The sequence below is a fragment of the Canis lupus genome, chromosome 13, assembly GCF_011100685.1.
Source record: "Canis lupus familiaris isolate Mischka breed German Shepherd chromosome 13, alternate assembly UU_Cfam_GSD_1.0, whole genome shotgun sequence".
NCBI classification, from domain to species: Eukaryota; Metazoa; Chordata; class Mammalia; order Carnivora; family Canidae; genus Canis; species Canis lupus.
This window is the reverse complement of record NC_049234.1, coordinates 48,791,365-48,812,783: the sequence shown is the minus strand read 5'-3', so window position 1 is coordinate 48,812,783 and position 21,419 is coordinate 48,791,365. Positions and strand designations below refer to the sequence as shown.

The following is a 21,419-nucleotide window of genomic DNA, read 5'->3' as shown; positions in this document are numbered from 1 at the left end:
AAAGAGCCTTTAAAATCTAATGAGAGAGTTGGGAGTTTATCCTCAGACCAATGAGGAACCATTTCTGGCACCAGGCTCATAAAATCCGGTCAATTCCTAGGTGTTAAGACCACCAAGAAGCATTTTCTGTTTTATTGAGGTGACTCTGAGTAAGCTCCTAGATGGCTCCTAGATGGGGGCTGGTCCCCAGAAAGACTAACTCATAATTAGAAGCTTGGAATTTTCAGGCCTGCCCCCCACTTCTCCAGAGGGGGGAAATGGGAGTTGATAATCGACTGTACCTATATGAGGAAGCCTCCATAAAAATGCCAATAACATGGGGTTTGGAGAGTTTTCAGGCAAGGTGATGCACCCCAACTCCATGGGAACAGAATCCCCTGTGGTCAGCACCCTCCCAGACCTCCTGTGCCACCCTGTACTTCTTCATCCGGCTGTTTATCTGTATCCTTTATCATATCCTTTAGTAAACGTAAACATAAGTTTCTCCCTAAGTTCTGTGAGTTTTTCTAGCAAGCAATAAAATCCAAGGGAAAAAATATCATGGGAAACTCCAATTTGTAGCCAAATTGGACAAAGTTGTTGGTAATCTACTGTTTGCAATTGGTATTTGAAGTACGATGGGAGCAGTCTTGTGGAACTGAGCCCTTAACCTGTGGGATCTGACACTATGTTCACACAGATAGCGTTCAAATCCAGTTAAATTGTAGGTCTCCCAACTGGTGTCACAGATAATTGCTTGATGTGGAGAACCACTCCTTCCCTGCTCCATTTGGTGACCAGAAGTGAAGTGTTTTGTGTGGGTCCCAAAGGAGAAATGCAGGAGGAAGACATAGGGGAGAACTGAAAGGTTTTTCCAGTTCACTGTGTTTCTCTCCTAGGGCCCTTCACACTTGGAGGATCTTCCAAAGACAATTTAACTTTTTATAAAGCTTTAAACTTGCTACTCTTTGCTGCCAAGGAAACATAAAAAGGCAACCTTCTACTTTTGTATTTTCTCCCAGTTATGCACATTGCCATCGAGATTCCCTAGAATTCTGGCATAATTCTCTTTTGAGGCCTTTCTCATGGAACAACCGGCGAACACTGTGGAGGACCAGCTCATCATGCGACCACTGCTAGATGACATTCTAAGTACTTAAAAATAACAAAAGTGTATTTAACTTTGTTTCCCATGAAATTGAAAGCAAATGGGTTTATTTTGTTGTTAAGTTGCCCCACCAAATTGATAAGCAATCACTTATAAACTAGCCAAGGAAAAGAACTTCCAGGCTTCCTTTGAGCCTTGAGTACTGTTTACCCTGGAGCCAAAGTGGAGACGCTGGCTTTTACCGCCCACTTCCCTAAAGTTCTGCCTATGGCTTTTTATCCCCCATCATTTGAGGGTTTTCCACGAGGGCTCAGGTGCGAGATCCAAACTTCTCCCGTAAAGGAGGTTGTTTAGGGGCAGGTCTGCGGTCCTCTCCGGATCTGGACCTGGGCTAGTGAGGTGGGGACCAGCTCAACCAGGAGCGCAGGCCGAGGGCGTGTCCTAGAGCCCGACCCGCAGCGCAGCCCGCAGGCGGGAACTCGTGCTCAAGAGCAGCCCCCGCGTGCACAGCGAAGCTTCTCAAACCTGCACCTAAGGGCACCGCCGTCCTGGTCGCCACCCTGAAGGTCTCCCTCCCTCCTGCTAAATTTCTTTTAGAGTCACATTCTTTTAAGAACGAATGTAAATATTACGTCGACCTGCACAGCTTATCCTTGGGAGTTTGCAAATAAAAATAGAAGTTCGTATCCCCCACCTCCATGCACGCAGTTTCTTTTTCAGCTGCATTATAGCACCTCCTTCCCTAACCCCAGCTAACCCGTGGGCTTCCGTTTTTTAAAAAAATTTTAAATTTTTAAAATTTATTCATTATGAAAGAGAGAGAGAGAGAGAGACAGGCAGAGACACAGGGAGAGGGAGAAGCAGGCTCCCTGCGGGGAACCTGATGTGGGACTCGATGGGGACCTTGGGATCACGCCCTGAGCTGAAGGCAGATGCTCAACTATGGAGCCCCCCCTGCCCCGGGTGCCCCAAGCTGGATACTTTAACAACCCACTTTCTTTTTTTTTGTATATTTTTTTTATTGGAGCTTGATTTGTCAATACATAGTATAACACCCAGGGCTTCCTAACTTAAGGAGCTTGTACGCGGGAAGACCTAAAGCGCTGCTCACTCAGGCCGAGGGGCGGGGCCAGAGGCGGGGGCGGGGCCAGAGGCGGGGTCAGGCCGGCGTCCCGCCCCCTCCGCGAGCCCCGCCCCTCCGCGAGCCCCGCCCCCTCCTGAGCCCCGCCCTCATCCCGCCCCCGCAGCCTCGCGGGAGTTAGCGGAGCCCCCGGGGCATCCCCGGAGAGGGCGAGCCCGGGAGGCTCCCGGGGGGCGGCGGCCGGTCCCAAGCCCGCGGCGGCGAGGGGAAGGCCCCTGCTGGCGGGCGGGGTCCTGGCGCTCCCTTGCGGACTGACCCGGTTCCTCGAGAAGGTAACGACAGCGTCTCCGGTGTCCGCTCCTCGGGCCGGGGCCGCCTCCCCCGCGGGGGCCGCCTCCCCCGCGGGGGCCGCCTCCCCCGCGGGGGCCGCCTGGGGGCGCTGGTTCCGAAGCCCGCCGGGCCGCGGAGCGCCTTCGCCAGGCCCCGGGGTGCAGCAGCCGCGCCGCGAAGCCCGCCCCCCCCGCGAGTGTGCTCGGTGACCTACGCGGGAAGATCGCTGCCTTCTCTCTGCCTAGGACCGTGTCTGTGGCCGCTCACCCAGCCCGCCCTCTTCGGCCCGCTGGGACTGACAGGTCCCTGAGGTCTCCAAAACTACGAGATCGAAGAGGAGGAAGAGTCTGCATTCTCTACATTTGCCTTTGGAGAATGCAGGAATCAGAGATTTGGCCCCTGCGACTGATTTTAAGTGTCCCTCCGAGTGTCCCGGGGTGCAGCTTTGTGGAGACTCCGGAGGAAGACTCTGGTCTTGGGATTGGGGTCCCACAGCGTGGGTGAGAGAGGGGTTTGCTTTTTTGGTTTTGGTTTTCCTCTTCGGAGCTAGGCGAGGAATCGCATCTAGTGAGGGTCTGCCGCAGAAGCAAATCTCAGCCAATGTTGAGGTAATACCCACTCTTCTGTTATTCAGCTACCCTTTCCTTTTTTTTTTTTTTTTTGATTATTTATTTATTTATTCATATATATATATAGAGAGAGAGAGAGAAAGAGAGAGAGAGAAAGAGAGAGAGAGGCAGAGACACAGGCAGAGGGAGAAGCAGGCCCCACGCAGGAGCCCGACGCGGGACTCGATCCCAGGTCTCCAGGGTCACACCCTGGGCTGCAGGGGGTGCTAAACCGCTGCGCCACCGGGGCTGTCCCCTTTCCTTTTTTATTAAAAAAAAAAAAAAATGGAGTTTATAACTAACGTCCAGTGTTATATTACTTTCAGGGGCACAGTATAGTAATTCAACTATTCTGCACATTCCTTAATGCTCATCAAGATAAGTGTACTCTTAATCTCCTTTATCTAGTTCACTCATAACCTCCTCTTACTTCCCCTCTGGCAATCACCAGTTTTTCTCTGTTTTTAGGAGCCTATTGTTGTCTTCTTTAATTGTTTATTTCATTCTTTTTAAAGATTTTACTTATTTATTCACGAGAGACACAGAGAAAGAGAAGGAGGCAGAGACACAGGGAGAGGGAGAAAGAAGCAGGCTCCATGCAGGGAGCCCGAGCGGGACTCGATCCCAGGTCTCCAGGGTCACGCCCCGGGCTGCAGGCGGCCGCTAAACCGCTGAGCCACCCGGGCTGCCCTAATTGTTCATTTCTTAAATTCCACATAGGTGTAAAATCATATGGTATTTGTCTTTCTCCATCTGATTTACTTCACTTAGCATTATACCCTCTAGGTCCATCCATGTTGTCACAAATGGCAAGATCTCATTATTTTTTATAACTGAGTATTATTCCTTTGAATAGATAAACCACATCTTTATCCATTCATTTATGGATGAACACTTGGGTTGCTCTTGTAAATAATGCTGCAGTAAACATAGGGTTACATATAACTTTTGGAATTAGTGATTCTTTTTTTTTTTTTTAATTTGGGTAAATACCCAATAGTGGGATTACTGGGTCATATGGTAACTCTGTTTTTAAGTTTTTGGTTTTTGAGGAACTTCCATACTATTTTCTACAATAGCTGCACAATTTGCATTCCCACCAACAGTGCACAAGGGTTGCTTTTCCTCCACATCTTTGCTGATGCTGCCCCCTCCCCCGCCCCCATCTTTTTGATTCTTGCCATTATAACAGGTGTGAGGTGATAGCTCAGTGTAGTTTTGATTTTCATTTCTCTGATGATGTTGATCATCTCTTCATGTCTGTTGGCCATCTGTACATGTTCTTTGAAAAATGTCTATTTAGTTCTGCCCATTTTTAAAATCAGATTTTTTTTGATGTTGAGTTGTGTAAATTCTTTATGTATTTTTGATACTGACTCCTTATCAAGCATATCATCTACAAATATCTTCCCCCATTCAGTAGGTTGCCTTTTGTATTGTTGATGGTTTCCTTTGCTATGTAAAGCTTTTTATTTTGGTGTAGTCCCGATAGTTTTATTTTTTTATTTTTTTATTTTTTTTTTTATGATAGGCACACAGTGAGAGAGAGAGAGAGGCAGAGACACAGGCAGAGGGAGAAGCAGGCTCCAAGCACCGGGACCCCGACGTGGGATTTGATCCTCGGTCTCCAGGATCACCCCCCCCCCCCCCCCCCCCCCCCCCCCCCCCCCCCCCCGGGCCAAAGGCAGGCGCCAAACCGCTGCGCCACCCAGGGATCCCGCTGATAGTTTATTTTTGCTTTTGTTTCCCTTGCCTGAGGAGATATATCTAGAAAAATGTTTCTATAGCTGACATCAAAGAAATGACTGCCCATGTCTTTTTCTAGAAGTTTTATGGACTCAGACCTCACATTTAGGTCTTTAATCCATTTTGAGTTCATTTTTGGGAATAGTATAAGAAAGTGGTCCAGTTTCATTCTTTTGCTTAAAGTTGTCCAGTTATCCCAACACCATTTGTTGAACAGACTTTTTCCTATTGTGTATTCTTGACTCCGTTGTCATGGATTAATAGGCCATATATGTGTGGGTTTACTTCTGGGCTGTCTATTGTGTTCCATTGTTCTATGTGTTTATTTTTGTGCCATTACCATACTGTTTTGATTACTATAGCTTTGTAGTATATTTTGAAATCTGGGATTGTAATACCTTCAGCTTCATTCTTTCTAAAGATTGCTTTGGCTACTCAGGGTCTTTGTAGTTCCAATCAAATTTTAGTATTATTTGCTCTGGTTCTATGAAAATGCTGTTGGTATTTTGATAGGGGTTTCATTAAATCTATAGGTTGTTTTGAGTAGTATAGACATTTTAACAATTTGTTCTCCTGATACATTCATTTGTGTCATCTTCAATTTCTTTCACTAATATTTGATAGTTTGAAAAAAAATATTTGATAGTTTGTGGAGTATAGCCTCATTGGCTAAGTTTATTCCTAGATATTTTGTTCTTTTTGGGAAAATTGTAAATGGGATTGTTTTCTTAATTTTTTTCTGCTACGTTCTGCTATATTAGTGTATAGAAATGCAACAGGTTTCTGTATATTAGTTTTGTGTCCTGTGACTTTATTGAATTTATCAGTTCTAGTAGTTTTTTGGAGGAGTCTTTAGGGTTTTCTATATATAGCATGTCATCTGCAAATAGTGATAGTTTTGCTTATTTTTTACCAACTTTGATGCCATTTATTTCTTTATCCTGTCTTGTTTCTATAGCTAGGATTTCCAGTATTATGTTGAATAAAAGTGATGAGAGTAGATATCCTTGTCTTTTTCCTGTTCTTAAAGAAAACTCCCTGTTGTTCACACCCATCCCTATTCTTTAATGACAAACACAAAAAAGGTTACCCTTACTTGATTTTGAACTTTGAGAAAATGTCAGATAAAAATGATGTGCACATTTATCTAGGCAGTCACCTGGATGTGGAATCTTTAGATTGCCCTTAACTAATGTTTGAATAGAAGTCTCAGTTGTGGATACCTTACAGCACTTGGGCAATGAGACACCTGATATAGGTACTTCTGAGGACACAATAATAGTAACATAACATTTATTGAGCATTTACTATGTGCTATGTGTAATTCTAAGTGAATTATATATATTATGTAATATAAAATGCTATTCTGAATGCTTTCATCCATTATTACTAAGTTTTGACAAGCATATAAAAGAGCTGCTATCATTAGTCCCACTTTATGGAGGAAAACTGAAAAAATTTTTCAGGTAGGTCGGTGCCTCCATTTTCCAGGTGTTATGAGTATTGGCTGCCAACAGCTCACAGCTGTACCTTCTCTCAAGAATTGCCTCTTGATGAAGCTGCCCTGCCAAGAAATGCCCAGGAGGGTGAATCCCAAGACTCCCAGGTGTGGCCTGTGTGAAAGGATGACAGATATTGGGGGTACCTCCTGCCTTAAAGAGGAACCCTTTTGCCATGTCATTTCTGCTCTACAGCAACCAGTGGATCAAGCTGGGGTGGACTGCAGCTGGACCCACATCTTTCCCTTACTTCTTTCCTTTTCCTCATCCTGTTTACTTCACTTACAGTTTTTACCTGAGAACCTCAAATCATTTGCAAAAAAATCCTCATCTCAAGCTCTGTTTCTGTGAAACCCAGCCTATACAACTACTCTTTTACATTGGGTTGTGAGGTTTTCATAGTTTTATTCCTTATTCACTAGACATATGTATTTCTATGAGAAGACCGACAATCCACTGTTTCAAATATGTGTCAGATGGCTTTCTCTTTTTATTAACATAATGAAATATATTACAGGAGCTTTGCTGCTAATCTAGTGCTTTACTGTGTAAAGAAAATGATAGAATGACTTCTCTTCTTGGTCACTCCTGACTGTGGGAGATACACCTTTCCATCGTAACCCTTCAGCCCAAGATTGCTACCTTGTGGTGTAGCTCAGACATGGTTAGGATATTCGGAGGCACTGTCAAAAGCTCTGGCAAAAGCAACTCAGAGGGAACACAATGAGAGCAATAGTTTTATATGATCTGGCATTCAAAACATAGTTTTGTCAGCTTTGCTTTATGCTCCTGCTCAGCCTCTATAAATCTCTTTCATCAATGTCTTGAGATCCTAGCCAGACCGGGTTCACAGGTATCTTTCTCCTCTCACTCTTTGGTACTTTCTGGAGGATTCTTAGGGCACAACACTGATGGCTTAGCTTCATATGGCCCTTGATCTCAATGGTCTAGATCCTCTCTGCCCAATAGAAATATAATACAAGCCACAAATGTGAGCCACTTATATAATTTTAAATTTTCTAGCAGCCACATTGAAAAAGGGGAGAAAAAAAGGTGAAATTATTTTTAATAATGAATTTTTAGGCCATATCTCTAAAACGTGATCATTTCAACAGGTAATCTATATGAAAATTATTGATGAGATATTTTACATTCTGTTTCATACTAAGTCTTTGAAGTCCAGTGGGTATTTTACACTTCTAGCACACCTCAATTTGTACTAGCTCTATTTACATTTTGGACAGTGCCAGTCCAGATATAGCATCATGGCTTGCATCCAAAATTAATTAAGTGTTCTGGGGATTAGAGGAGGAATATTATTTTTATTCTGGACACACTGAGTTTGGGTAAGCATTCCTGTGGACAGTGACAGTAGGCTTTTGGAAATGTAGTTCTAGAGCAGCAAGACAGCATTTTCCAACTTAATTTGTCAGAGCAACATATAACTGCCTTCATAGTAGGCTACCCATTTCCCCTTGTTTTTTGAATCCATACCTTAGAGTTCTTTCCCAGACCTAACTTGCACATGAACCTGTATATGATCTACTCCAATTTATCTCCATGTTAGATTGTTTTCTTATACATGTACTCTATACTTACTTTTATTTTTTTTTAAATATTTGTATTGTCTTCCCTTTGGGTACATTGAAAAGAGTTGAGCAGAAGAATGAGCATTGTTTTACTTGAACATAAAGAATCATTCAGCATGAGCAATCATTCTAAATATAATTTGGTTAGTATTTTTTATCTATTTTAATAGCTATGTGGTTTTAAGAATAGCAAAATCTGTAATATCTTAAATTTTTTTCTAATATAAAAGTGATGACTAGTAATGTTATCTCCTTCACAAAAGTGTGTTTTTTTGTTTTGTGTTTTGTTTTTATGGTGGCAATACTCAGTGTTTCAAGGATATGGGGAAATGGACACTTTCATCCATTGCTGGTGGAAATGTAAATTTCTTCAGGGATTATGGAGGGCAATTTGACAATGTATATACAATTCAAAATGTGCATACCTTTGTCTCTGCAGTTCTAGTTTTAGAAATTTACCCCATGAGAGTAATTGGATTAGTGCACAAAATCATATGTGCAGGAATGCTGATCCTATTATAATTTATAATTTTTAAAGGAAACAACATAATTTCAACAGCTATTTATTGGGTGCCTACCTCTGCTGGGCATTGTAGTAGGTACGGGCTATAGTAATTAATCAGATATAGTTAGTCCCTGCCTTCATGTAGTTTATGGTATAGGAAAGACGACAGCCAATTAAACATTCATTAGCATTAGCATTCCAGTGCTTAATGGTATGCACTGTGGTTGAAATGCATATAAAGGGAACTGAATGCAGACATGGTGAAGCAATGAATAAGAGTTAAGTGGACTTTCATTAGATTTTCACTTTTAAATGTAAGCATAAGACTTATATAATCAGAAAATTGTAGCTTTTTAAAAATTGGAAATAAGATAATACAAGTTAAGTGTAGGAAATTTGGCAGTTATAGAAAGGTTATAAAGAAGAAAATAAAAATGACTACAAATTCCATCCCTAAGATGACAGATGGTCAGTTGTAACAATTTGGTATATATCCCTCCATTATTTTTTTCTTTTTCGATTTTATTTATTTATTTGACACAGAGAAAGAGAGTGAACACAAGAGAGGGAGCAGGAGAGGGAGAAGCAGGCTCTCCGCTGAGCAGGGAGCCCAATGCTGGCCTCTATCCCAGGAATCCAGGATGATGATCCAAGCAGAAGGCAGATGCTTAACCCACTGGGCCACCCAGGTACCCCTCCCTCCATTTTTTTATATGCATATGAATGTATTGGCTCTTTTCACAGTGATACATGTTTCATAGATCTGTTTGAAATTTTAATATATTTAATATTGAAAATAATTTGAGCTTACTGCTTATATATATATTCTATCATAAAGTGAAATTTAATTGTGAAAATTACAGTTTATTATGCTTCAGAGAGCTAAATTCCTATATTTAGCTCCTATATATTTGGGGAATATGTTGGCATCAAATAATTCACTTTTCTCTGTTCTTAAAAAATTTTGATGCAATTAAATTATTAATCATATCAATAATATTTTTCTTCTGGTTGCTGCATTCATTTGAGATTATAGGGTCAAACTGGTTAAAAGTTCATTTTTCATGAGCTCATGTGAATAACATTCCATTAGAACCGTGCTAGCCAGGATGGGAGTGTTAATTTGCTTTACATTATATGATGTAGTTCCCAATGTCAGCAGGAGGTATGGTGGAGCAAAGTTACTTGACTTAATTATTATGTATTGTATCATCTTTGCTATATTGCTTTGTACACTACGGTGCTGCTGTCATTGATTCTTTTTTTTTTTTTTTTAAAGCTGCTAAAAACCAGAAGAATTAAGTTAGCAAATTCTGTATGTCATTCATAGGTATGTTAAATAACCAAGAGAGTCTCTTGCATATATAGGAAGCCTACAGATATAAACTACTTTCATGAGTTAATACATGTAAAATGTTTGGAATAGTGCCTGAAACATACTAAGTGCTCAATAAATTATTATTATTATTACTACTACTGTTAATAGCAAAGAAGTTAACAGAATAAGTCTTGGAGTATGTTAGATCTATGTTCAGATTCTCATCATTGAGTATGGAGTGTGAAGAGTAAACTGATATCAAGATAATAGAGGGTGATCATACTTTTTATGTTGATGCCCAAGACCTGGAATATAATGTTAAAGAAACATAGTCTAGGGCAGCCCCGGTGGCGCAGCGGTTTGGCGCCGCCTGCAGTCTGGGGTGTGATCCTGGAGACCAGGGATCGGGTCCCACATCGGGCTCCCTGCATGGAGCCTGCTTCTCCCTCTGCCTGTGTCTCTGCCTCTCTGTCTCTCTCTCTCTCTCTCTCTGAATAAAATAAATAAATCTTAAAAAAAAAGAAACAGAATCTATTGGGTATATAAACTCAACTGAACTGAGTTGCATTTTACCTTAGAGCATAACCCTTAGTCTGTAACACTATTTTGAAACTGAATTCCCTAGATGAAAAGGATTACTGAAGCTCTTGAATAGGTTTATGAAGTCTTTTTGATGATTGTGATCTCTAACTGAGTTGACATGAGATTGAACTAGATTTATGGGGTGACTCATATTCATAACTCAATAAATAGCTTTTCATCATGTAAACAATTCTCAACTTGTATAATGATTTTATTATCTTACTTATAAGTGAACTTGTCTATCTGTAACATCACCAGTGAATTCCATACTTGGCACTTCAATTGTTTTAAGTAAATCTATTTCTTAAAGTTATTTCAGCAAAGTTTATGTGTAAAGTTAAAATTACATAAAAATAACATGTTCCCTAGGCTATAAATCCTATCCAAATTTTTAGAAGAAATTGTGTATATGGGTACAGGAAGAATGCATTCAATGTAAATACACTTTGTTTTACAGAGCAAAGATTTCAAAAAGCTGAAAGTACTGATGTTCATTCAGCCCAAAGAAGCCAAGAAAAATCTCAGAGAGGTAAAGAAATAAAAAAGATTTTTTTCTGATATATGATTATTCCAATATATGAAACATATTATTCTAATATGTTATCATTATGCTTTTCTGTCATTTTAAACAAATACAGGTTAGCACTATAAAAGCATAATGCCAAATTATTTTTCTTATATTTCTATGCTCCTAATCCTTGTCTTGATTTTTAGATTTTAGGAAACAAAAAGAGGGTTGGAATATTTATATTTTCTTTTATATTTATATTTTCTTTTGGTTTGGTGAAGCTGTTCTTTTCTTTCATTTATTTTATCCATTGATTAAAGAAATATTTATCTTTGGGGTAATACTATGTGTCACATTTGAGGTATGTATTTGAGATCATTGATTTTGAATAAAAATAAATTTATTTAAGCCTATTAAAATGTTTTCTGTAATTTTAACTTACTAATCTTTGAACAAACTTCAGTGATCTGTTATATAGATATGTATTTCTGCCTCTGAGAGAGTAGGTGGACCTTCTCTGCTTCTATTAAAATTTTAATATACTTAGGTAAATTGGATTTACATTTGTCATTTTTTAGCCTTTAAAGGATGTTTTGTAAACCACCTATAAAGTAAAAAGAGGTATTGATTTTTAAACATTTTAAGATTATGAAGCATTTCAGGGTATCCTAAAAAATAAAGTGCTGTATTATAAGTATTCATCATCTTTGGCATCAGATGGTTCTAAAAGTCAATATTTTCTGTGCTTGTCAAATTGTCTTGAATCCACCTATGCCGTTTTAGCTTGGGAGAATCTAACCCTAGTAAATATCACAGCCATGGAAGTTCTTACTAAGAGCTGAAATTCTTGTGTGGGTACAGATAGTTCTCAACAGTGAATTTATAACTTGGAAAAATTAGTATAAACAAACATGATGGAGGTTAAATTTATCTTTCTCATGGAAACTATTTTAAGTAGAGAATTATGTTCCTGAAGGTATAAAAATAGATGTATTTACTCAACTCTTTATGAATCATAGACATACTATGAAGTATATAGTTTCTTGACTATGCATAAGGCAATAAAGATGGTATTAAATTACCAAGCACTTGTAATGTACTGGCAGACATCACCAGAAAAGGTATTCCAGGGTAAACAAGTGCTGAGGGGATTAGAGGATTCTGATGGCGGGATGGCTTTCTAGGGTCAAGAGCTGAGAGCAGGGCATCTTATCCAGTAAGTAGCACCCTGGCTTCTAATTATTGTCACCCCATGAACCCTTTGTGGGTTTTTTTTTTTTTGCCTATTAACAGAAGTCATTTATTAATAGTTAATTTATCTCCCTGCTTTTACAAATAAAAAAGATGTCTGTCAATCAGCACTTTGGTTCATGCTGAGTTGCCATGATTCCAGCTATAGCAAATGAAAGTTATATTATTCTGGGCAGCTTTATTACAGGTAAATTAATGTACTCATTGATTTTTTGGAAATATTCAAAGTTCAAAAATTCCTGCTCACCCCTCGACCTCATTTAATTCTTTATGTAGTCCTAGAAGTGACACTTTGGAAATCCCTGTTCTAGATGTTGTAAAAAAGAGACTAGTAGGGATGTATAGTTTGTATATAATCAGGTAGGAATAATTCAGGGAATAAAAGGACTGTAAACCAGATAATATCCCCTGCATTGTCCTAAAGATAGTTGTGTACCTGAATGCTACATGCATTTTAGGTAAGGAGAAAGTGCTGAGGTGAACATAACTGCATTCTTTATGCTTTAAGCATCTTTTTACAAAGTGCCAATTACCAACTTCCATTTGCTTCATCCCACTTCCATTTGCTTCATCCCACCTCAGTCATCCACCCACCAGTGCTAATCTATATCCATGATGCAGTGGCTAGGAGGAGGAAGGGATTGATTCTTCTTTGTGTACTCTGGGGTCTGCAGCTGGTTGTGTAGGGCCATCTCCTAGAGCAACAATGAGACAGATAACCTAACCAAATTCCTGGGAGATTTTAGTTTGGGCAACTTATATGTTCAAACTGCACAGGTGAGTTACAACTGGTTAATACCGATATGTTTTTATTTTTAGTTTAAGTCATCTGGGAGTGAGACCCACTGATTTCAAGTACTGAGTGTAAGCCCGTAGTTTTACCTGAAGCTAAAAAAAAAATTAAACTTTTTATTTTGATAATTTTAGATTTACAGAAGAGTTTTAGAGATGCTACTGATAGTTCCTATATACTCTCTACCCAGCTACCTGTTAACTACATGTTAACATTTCATGTAGTCATGGTACAGTGATCAAAACTAGGAAATTAATTTTGGTTCAACAAATGCAATTAACTACAGACTATTTGTATTTCTGTTATTTCAGAGGTATTTCAGGCTTTTTTTCTGTTCCACAATTCAGGTCAGAATACCACACTGCCTATAGTTGTCACATCTCCTTATTCTCCTTCAATCTGTGACAGCTCCTGAGATTTTTTTTGTCTTTAATTACTTTTGAAGAGTACTGGTTAGATGTATTGTAGTGTGTTCTTCAGGTTGGGTTTGCTTTTTTTTTACATGGTAAGACTGAGGTTGCAGATTTGGGGTAAATGAAATCAATATCTTATTAATGGTGATCTTAGCCTTTATCACTTGGTATAGGTTGTGTGGCCAGGTATCTCCACTGTAAAGTTTCAATTTTTCTCTTTCCATACTTGGTTCTTTGGAGCAAGTTGCCAAGTCTAGACCACTGGAGTTATTAAGTCCAGTCTAGGGGATCTAAGACCCATCTCCTAGAGGGAGTATTTAAGAAATTGGAGACATATGTTAAAAGCACCACAGTTATCACAGTTATTAATAAATATTTGATGAGAGATATTATGAGGCCATGTGGATACCCTGTTTCTCTCTAAAGTTTCACTTACAAATTTTAGTATTCATCAGTGGATGTTGCCTGTAGCAATTATTACTTTGGTACTGTGAAAACAAATAATGGAAACCTCATTAAAGATGGAGTCCAAAAATCCTGAAGGGGAAGCTCTCACACACTATCACTCAGACCATAATCAGGAGGAAACTTAGATATGTAAATACCCCAGTACAAGGAAGAGTTTCACCTTGTCCAGCAACAACCCAGCCATTGAGAAACTGCCACATTCTGCTGTTGAAAGGTGTTGCTACCCTGAATCCTTTGAAAACAGCCCCTTCTAGCTTCTTCCTTTCCTCCATAAAAGCAGACCCCCCTCTTCTGTTCTCTGGACTTGCCTATCATTCTCCATAGTTTGCTTGTCCCGCACTACGATTCTCTGCTATTCTTGAATAAACTCATTTTGCTAGTGCAATGACTGGCTGTTTTTTTATTTATTGGTTTGTTTTTTTAAAGCCAACAGCTAATGATGATGTTCCATTTCCCCCTTTCTTCCTGTAATTTAATTCTTCTGTAGGAAGAATTGCCTCTTTTCATTTATTCACTCACTTGTGTATTTGTATCAGTATAGTCTCAGGGATATTTATTGACTTTTGGATATTTATTTATTTATCTATTTTTTAAAAATATTATTTATTTATTTATTCATGATAGTCACAGAGAGAGGAGAGAGAGGCAGAGACACAGGCAGAGGGAGAAGCAGGCTCCATGCTGGGAGCCTGACGTGGGACTCGATCCTGGGACTCCGGGATCGCGCCCTGGGCCAAAGGCAGGCGCCAAACCGCTGAGCCACCCAGGGATCCCCCAGGATATTATTTTATTTTTTGGGTTATAATTATTATCATTGTTTATTGCATTGTTCAAATTATCCCAGATCTGACCATCAGGTGCTCCTAAGAGTTAGTTCCTGTGTCACTTCAAGGAACCCATATCTTGTTTTCTTTTTAAGCACTAACTTACTTTCTGGCACTCTAAGATGCTTCTCCTGGCTTTTCTCTTGTGTTTTCTGTGCTCTAACCCAAGAATCTATAATTTTTTAAGAATTGTGGATCCTTTGATTGGAGAATGATATTTAGAAACCCGAATCTGGCCTTTTGGTGTTCTTGTTGCAACTAGAGAGTCATTATTTCTAGACCCTCTCAGTGTGTAGAGCTAGCATATATGTTTGTATGTATTTTAACCCTGTATCTATTTCTTTATATATTCATCTGTGTATATATATTAAAATAAACATTGGTTCATACTGGTATCTTTAATTCCAGACTGTTACCACGGGGTTTATTCTGGCATTCCCCTTTGCTTGTTTGTAATTTCTTTCTTTCATAGATAACAAACCTGGCTGTCATTGTCTGCAATATATTTACTTACTTGTTCAATTCTAATATGTGTGGAAAGTAGTTTTAGAATTGCTAAACTGGACCTGTGTGAGATACATATTTACCAACTAGAGTGCAGTGTTTTGTTTTTAGCCTTCTGTCTTTTTTTTAAATTTATTTTTTATTAGCCTTCTGTCTTTAGCCTTATAGTATCAAAATTCTATTATACAAAGGTATTTATCCATGAAATCAGGGATCAGCAGGTAAGTGGATAAACAAACTGATATATACAACTAGGCAATAAAAAGAAACCATTGATTCATGTGAGACAGGGAGATCTTAAATGAATTTTGCTTAGTCAGACATAAGAAGCAATGTATTGTGTGATTCTATTTATATGATATTTTGGAAGGCAAAACTGTAAGGAAAGAAAAGAAATCAGTGGTTGCTAGAATTGAAAGTTGGAGAATGGGTTACCTAGGAGTGGAATTGCTGGATCATATGATAATTTTATAGCTTTTTTAGTAACTGCCTAAACCGTTTTCCACAGCAGCTGCACCATTTTACATTCCTACCAACAATGCCCAAGGGTTCCAGTTGTTCCAATTTCTTCATGTCCTCTCCAATACTTGTTGTTTTTGCTTCTTTACTTTTTTAAATTATATCCATCCTAGTAGGTATGATGTAGTAACTCATTGTGGTTTTTATTTGCATTTCCCAAGTGACTAAGAATGCTAAGCATCTTTTCATGTACTTATTGGTCAATTGTGTATCTTCTTTGGAGAAATATCTATTTAAGACCTTCACCTATTTTTGAATTAGCTTGTCTTTTGTTACTGAGTTGTAGGAATTCTTTATGTACTCTAGATATTAAATCCTTGTTAGATCTATAATTTGCAATTTTGCCTCATTCTATATGTTATTTTCCTTTCATTTTCTTGATAATATCCTTTGATACAAAAAAGTTTTTAATTTTGATGAAGCCAAATGTATTTATTTTTTTGCTGCTTGTGCTTTTGGTGTTCTATCTAATAATCTATTACCACACCCAGGGTTCAGCCCTATGTTTTCTGGTTTAATAGCATTTAGGTCTTATATTTAGGTCATTGATCCATTTTGAGTTAATCTTTCTATATGGTATGAGGTTATATGAGCATATATTTATTTTTAGACCTTTGAAAATGCAAACATTTTAAAGATTTAGGAGTCACATTATAGTTTTTTCTTAAAAATAGCAGGCAGAAGCAACATTAACCTATATTAAAACTTAATCTTTGGGAAGAGGGAAAAAGACATGTTTGAATTTCTCACTGTTAATATCTTTCAATGAAAGACTCCCAGGCATTATCAGGTTTACTTTTTTTCTGACCTGTGATTTATTCTGATTGCTTTGCTGAGCAAGCTAGGTTCTGATGAGTTCCTTACCAGTTTCATCACAGAGGTAGGGAGCCTAACAGCATGGATTTTCATGAGTATTTGGGAAGACCACTTCCTCACTATCAATGTCTCCTTCTCCTTCTCTTCCACAGGAGAAGTTTTGCTCTATTAGGATCATGCCAAATTCTCATGAATCCAGATAAGGAAGATGTTTTTTTAAAAGATTTATTTATTTACTATTTTAGAGAGTGAGGAGGTGTAGAGGGAGAGAGAGAATCTCAGACTCCCCACTGAGTTTAGAGCCTGTCATGGCGCTTGATCCCACTACCCTGAGATCATAACCTGAGTTGAAATCAAGAGTCAGATGCTTAACTGACTGAACCACCCAGATGCCCCCCAGATAAGGAAGATTATAACTGCCAACGTCTACCACATAAAAAAATGGCTACACTTTGGAGAACATATAAAATCAACTCTAGTTTTTGTTATCAGAGGCTTTGCAGGGATCTGAGCTAATACAGACCCTCATAATCATTTTCTTTTAACTCTTCTCTAAGCTATTATTTGTTTATTTTCTTTTTTTTTAAGACTCAACTATATCTAAAGAAGAATAGGTCATTTCGTAGTTTGCAAAATGAAGTGCAGCTCCAACTTTGCCAGACAACATTCTATCAAGAGTAAGTGATGCAAAAATGTTTTATCTAGGACTGCTAAGAAAAACAGTGGCAGATAGTTTGTACAGTTTAACAATACTTAAAGACAAAAGACATGTTACAAATTCAATATTGATCAAGAGAAATATGTAGTAGTTTGGGATTTGTACTTGGAACTCTGTAATGTAATGATGAATTTTCAAACCACAAAAGGAGACTAAAACTGAAAACAGGATGAAGCCCAAAATTTATTCTAAGCAAGATAGCAAAACAATAAAAAAATGACTGGACAACTATAACAGTCCTCTTATTTATCTAGAATGAGAAAACATGCAAAATGTGTTAAGTAAAGTACTCTAAATTTTGTGATAAAAATCTGAAGTTGACACACAATTTGAGGCTGTCCAGTCTTTTGAACTTGACTGCATTTTGAAATGGTTACATTTTTGTTGTCCCCAGTAATGTAAACCCAACCATCATAATGAGGAATATAAAACCAAACCAAAACAATAAAACAAAAACCTACCCTTTCCAGTCCCTTTCCTCACCTTTCTTGTAGGGTCTGGATACATGATTTAGATTCTGACAGATGTATTTTCATGAAATTAATATATATGGGGGAAAAGGTAGGACATGGGGCATCCATTTTGGTGCTGCAGGAATTGGCAAAAACCACATGATTCTTTGTTCAGATGTGGTGGCTCCAATTTCCTGACTGTGATGGCAACAGTATGTTTCTGGGGTCTGTTTAGCATCTTCACCAAGTTGTTCCTGGAAGGTTGGCCAGAAACTATTTCACTAACCTTTCCAAAGATTCTGTAAACTAACTGATAGCTGTAGTAAATCCTTTCTTTCTTAAACCAGTCAGAGTGGATTCTGTTGTCTGCAATCCAGGACCCTATTTAATATAAGATCCACTGTGTATGTGAGTCTTTCTTGGAAAAAGTTAAATAATGTCGCATTAACGGAAAGTCTCATTTTATAAATCATGAATATTTAGAATGGAAAGTCACTTTTATTAAGTACCAGTTCTTTTTCTGTCTCTCAAGTAAATGTATAAATAAATAAAATCTTTCACCAGTTCAATGAATATTGATATTGATATTTATTCAAATTTACCCTTTTAAATGGAGAATAAAACAAAAAAATCCATGTATCTAAGACTAGTTAATGATGCACATAGATTCTTCTTATAGTGCAATATACAATATACATATATGGCCATATGTATATTTTTATAAACATTTTGATTTCCAAATGTGAAAGTATTAAATCTTTCTTTTTGTATTTCTAACAAAAATACTCTAATTTTTGTATTTGTTGAGTTAGAGCAATTGTTCATTTAGGCCTAACAAGACAAAAATTCTTAAGGAAGATGATGATTCCAATAAAACTGTAAATATTCACATATGCTTCAAGTATATGCTCTGGAAGTATAAAATTAAATGTTTTAGCATGAGAAACCTATTTAGTATTGGCATTCTTTCACATCACTCAACCAGGCTATTGAAGAATCATTCTGGAGTTACTGTATAATATAAAAGTAGAGTACAGACCCATGTGAATATTTTATAGTTTATTGTATGGGTGGGTATTCTTAAATTTTAATGCTGCAAAAGAAATAGGTAGCCCTGGAATCCTTGTGTCAATGAGATATAGAGGAGGTTGGTGATCCAATTAGTATAATGGGCATCTGGCAGCCAAATGATGCACTTCAAAACCTGGCTGAGAAAGACTGGCCCTCATCCACACTTTCGTAATATAGAGGAGAGAGAGAAAACAGGATGTGGAATCCTCTTGTTCTTTCTGTGCTGCTTTAAATCCAATAGAGTCCTTGAAAACCAGATGTTTTCTATTATAATGCTTTTCATCCATATATTACTTCTCCATTCCACATGACTTCTCCTTCCTTTTTCATACTTATCCTTGGCTTTACTTTAATGATTCCATGGTGGTCATGTTGACTATTTTCCTATTCTTAGTTCATAGAAACCACCATTATCTTAAGGATATTTCTATGATATGGCAGTTACTTCAGCAATTTTTAATCATTTTTCCAATCTGCAGATGCAAGTAGTGGTTTTTCAAATTGTTATCTATTAACATAAACACTAGAAAACCAGGAGTCTTCACATTTTAATCTTGTGGTTTTCTTTCCAAAGACAGTGAAAAATATAACATGGTAAAATTTCCTCCTTGCATTTTCTTCCTTTGGAACTAGAATCGTAATTCTTTAAATAAACATGTAACCTTACATTGAAATTTTATTCATTTGTATCATTATGCCCTTTATGTTGGATACAATCAGATATGAGCCTCTTGCGCTCCTATGTGTCTTGCTGAATGTGCCACAATCCCAAGGTTTTGGCTGTTCTTTAACCTGGGCCACTTCTCAGGATTGATTACATAGCTGGCAATCCTGAGAAGATAATACATTGTAGTTTTTGTATTACACCTGGTCTTCTTCCAGACAAACATACTTGCTTACTGCTTGTTATAAAAGCAGCAGATTCCCTAAGCTTAGGTTCTCCTCTGTGAACCACCCCTCTGCATATGCAGGCTCCATTAGGCCCTCCACATTTCCCTGTGGGACTTGGGCACTGATACAACTATATTGCTACTCCTGTTACTCCTTTTGCTGTAACTAGTAACATCCTTTGTCTCTGACTCAAGAGTCTCATATCTTCTGTCAGCATCCATAAAACTGGCAGGCTTACTTAGTTTGAATAGTTATTTTGGTAAGAGCTTTTCTGCTTCTAACTCTCCTTCACGGGATCAAACTTATTGAAGTAGGGCAAAATCCATGTTTTATAAAATACCTTCCTTTTGAACAATTCAAATCACTGTTATATATTATATTTTTCCCCTAAAACACTTTTATGAAGTATATAGATACAAGTTAATCCCATTTGATAAATGAGGAATTGGCGATAAAGTGATTTCCTCAAGATCACTTAATTCGTAACACATTAAATGCTGGAATTCAGGCTTTCTCACTGATAACACAGGGATTGGAGAGTCTGTAATATATAATACTGTCATTTTCCTTCTCACTAACATTCTTTGTAATAGTACCTGTCAAATTTAGAATACGGAATTTATAATTAGTATTCTTCCAGAAAGGAAGAATAATTGGTAGTATAATTACTAACTGAAAATCTGAAATTATTTAGACTTCCTAATATTTCATAAAACATATTCTGTTCCAACATTCATAAACATAACTCATATAAAAAACTAAATAATGTTTGCTCTTAGCCTCAAACACAGTGTTTCTCACAGTGCAATCCTCATCAAAATGATCTGGAGAGCGTCTTAAGACTATAGGTTGCACCCCAGACCTACTAAATCTGAATTTCTAGAGTATAAAGGATTTTGAGTATTTTTTTAAAAATCAGATCTCCCAGGTGATTTTTTTTTATGGCCATTAAAGTTTACCATGCATTACAATCAGGGAGAGATTGTTTCTATAGACTAGGGGTGGGCAAACCACCATCCTTTAGCTAAATACCTATAAATAGAGAAAAGTAGCAGATTTACAAAACTGTTTCTGAATATAGTACTTATGAAAAATCTTGATAAAATAAATGCAAATCAACACCAAATTTACGTTTCTCAGAAAGCCAAATGTCTTCCCTTACATCATCAATTTAGCAGTAGTGGTTTAAAAATGCTTATATTTTGTGAAATAGCAGGTTTATCTAAGGAATTCATTCATCTAGAGATCTTAGTTCTGTGGTTGTGCAACACCTCCTTTTGCCTATTCATAAATCCACTCAATATATATTCATTGAGTACCTACTTTCTGAGCCAAGCGCCATTCTAGGCACTGATGTTACAGAGTGTACAAGTTGGCTAGAATCCCTGCCTATAAGGTCTGTATTAGAAGAGGATGATAACTGCTTCTTAACAAAAAGTAAGATTCTTTATGGAGGAAGATAAAAGGATTTTGTTTGCGATCAGTGACTCCAAACTTGCCATTTTGCAGAAGAAATATGTTTTTAAAATATTTTTTCTTTCCAGATTTGAAGTTGAAAGTATGGTTCTAAGATAAGGACATGTACCAAAGGAATGCTGCTTGATTTTTGCTGGACACTTAAAGGTCATGTCAAGTAATACAAGCAGGAACAAAAATACCAACTCTGAAATTTTAAGTGACTTTGAAGAAGGTGACATTATAAAGTAAATATTGTCTGAGTTTCTCCGTCTCCCAGTATTATTTATTTATATCTTTTTTTAAAAGATTTTATTTATTTTTTTGAGAGAAAGAGAGAGAGTGAGCATGAGTTGGAGGAGGGGCAGAGGGACAAGCAAACTCCATGCTG

At 37.8% G+C, this 21,419-nt stretch overlaps 1 non-coding gene across 1 annotated transcript; it reads left to right on the top strand.

Moving 5' to 3' along the window:
• Positions 1–2,600: 2,600 nt before the first annotated feature.
• On the top strand, positions 2,601–21,302 carry LOC611347. The gene is made up of 4 exons (XR_005369031.1): positions 2,601–3,106; positions 10,803–10,874; positions 17,030–17,118; positions 21,118–21,302. It is a non-coding gene; the product is annotated as an uncharacterized LOC611347 (transcript).
• The last annotated feature ends 117 nt before the right edge of the window (positions 21,303–21,419 follow it).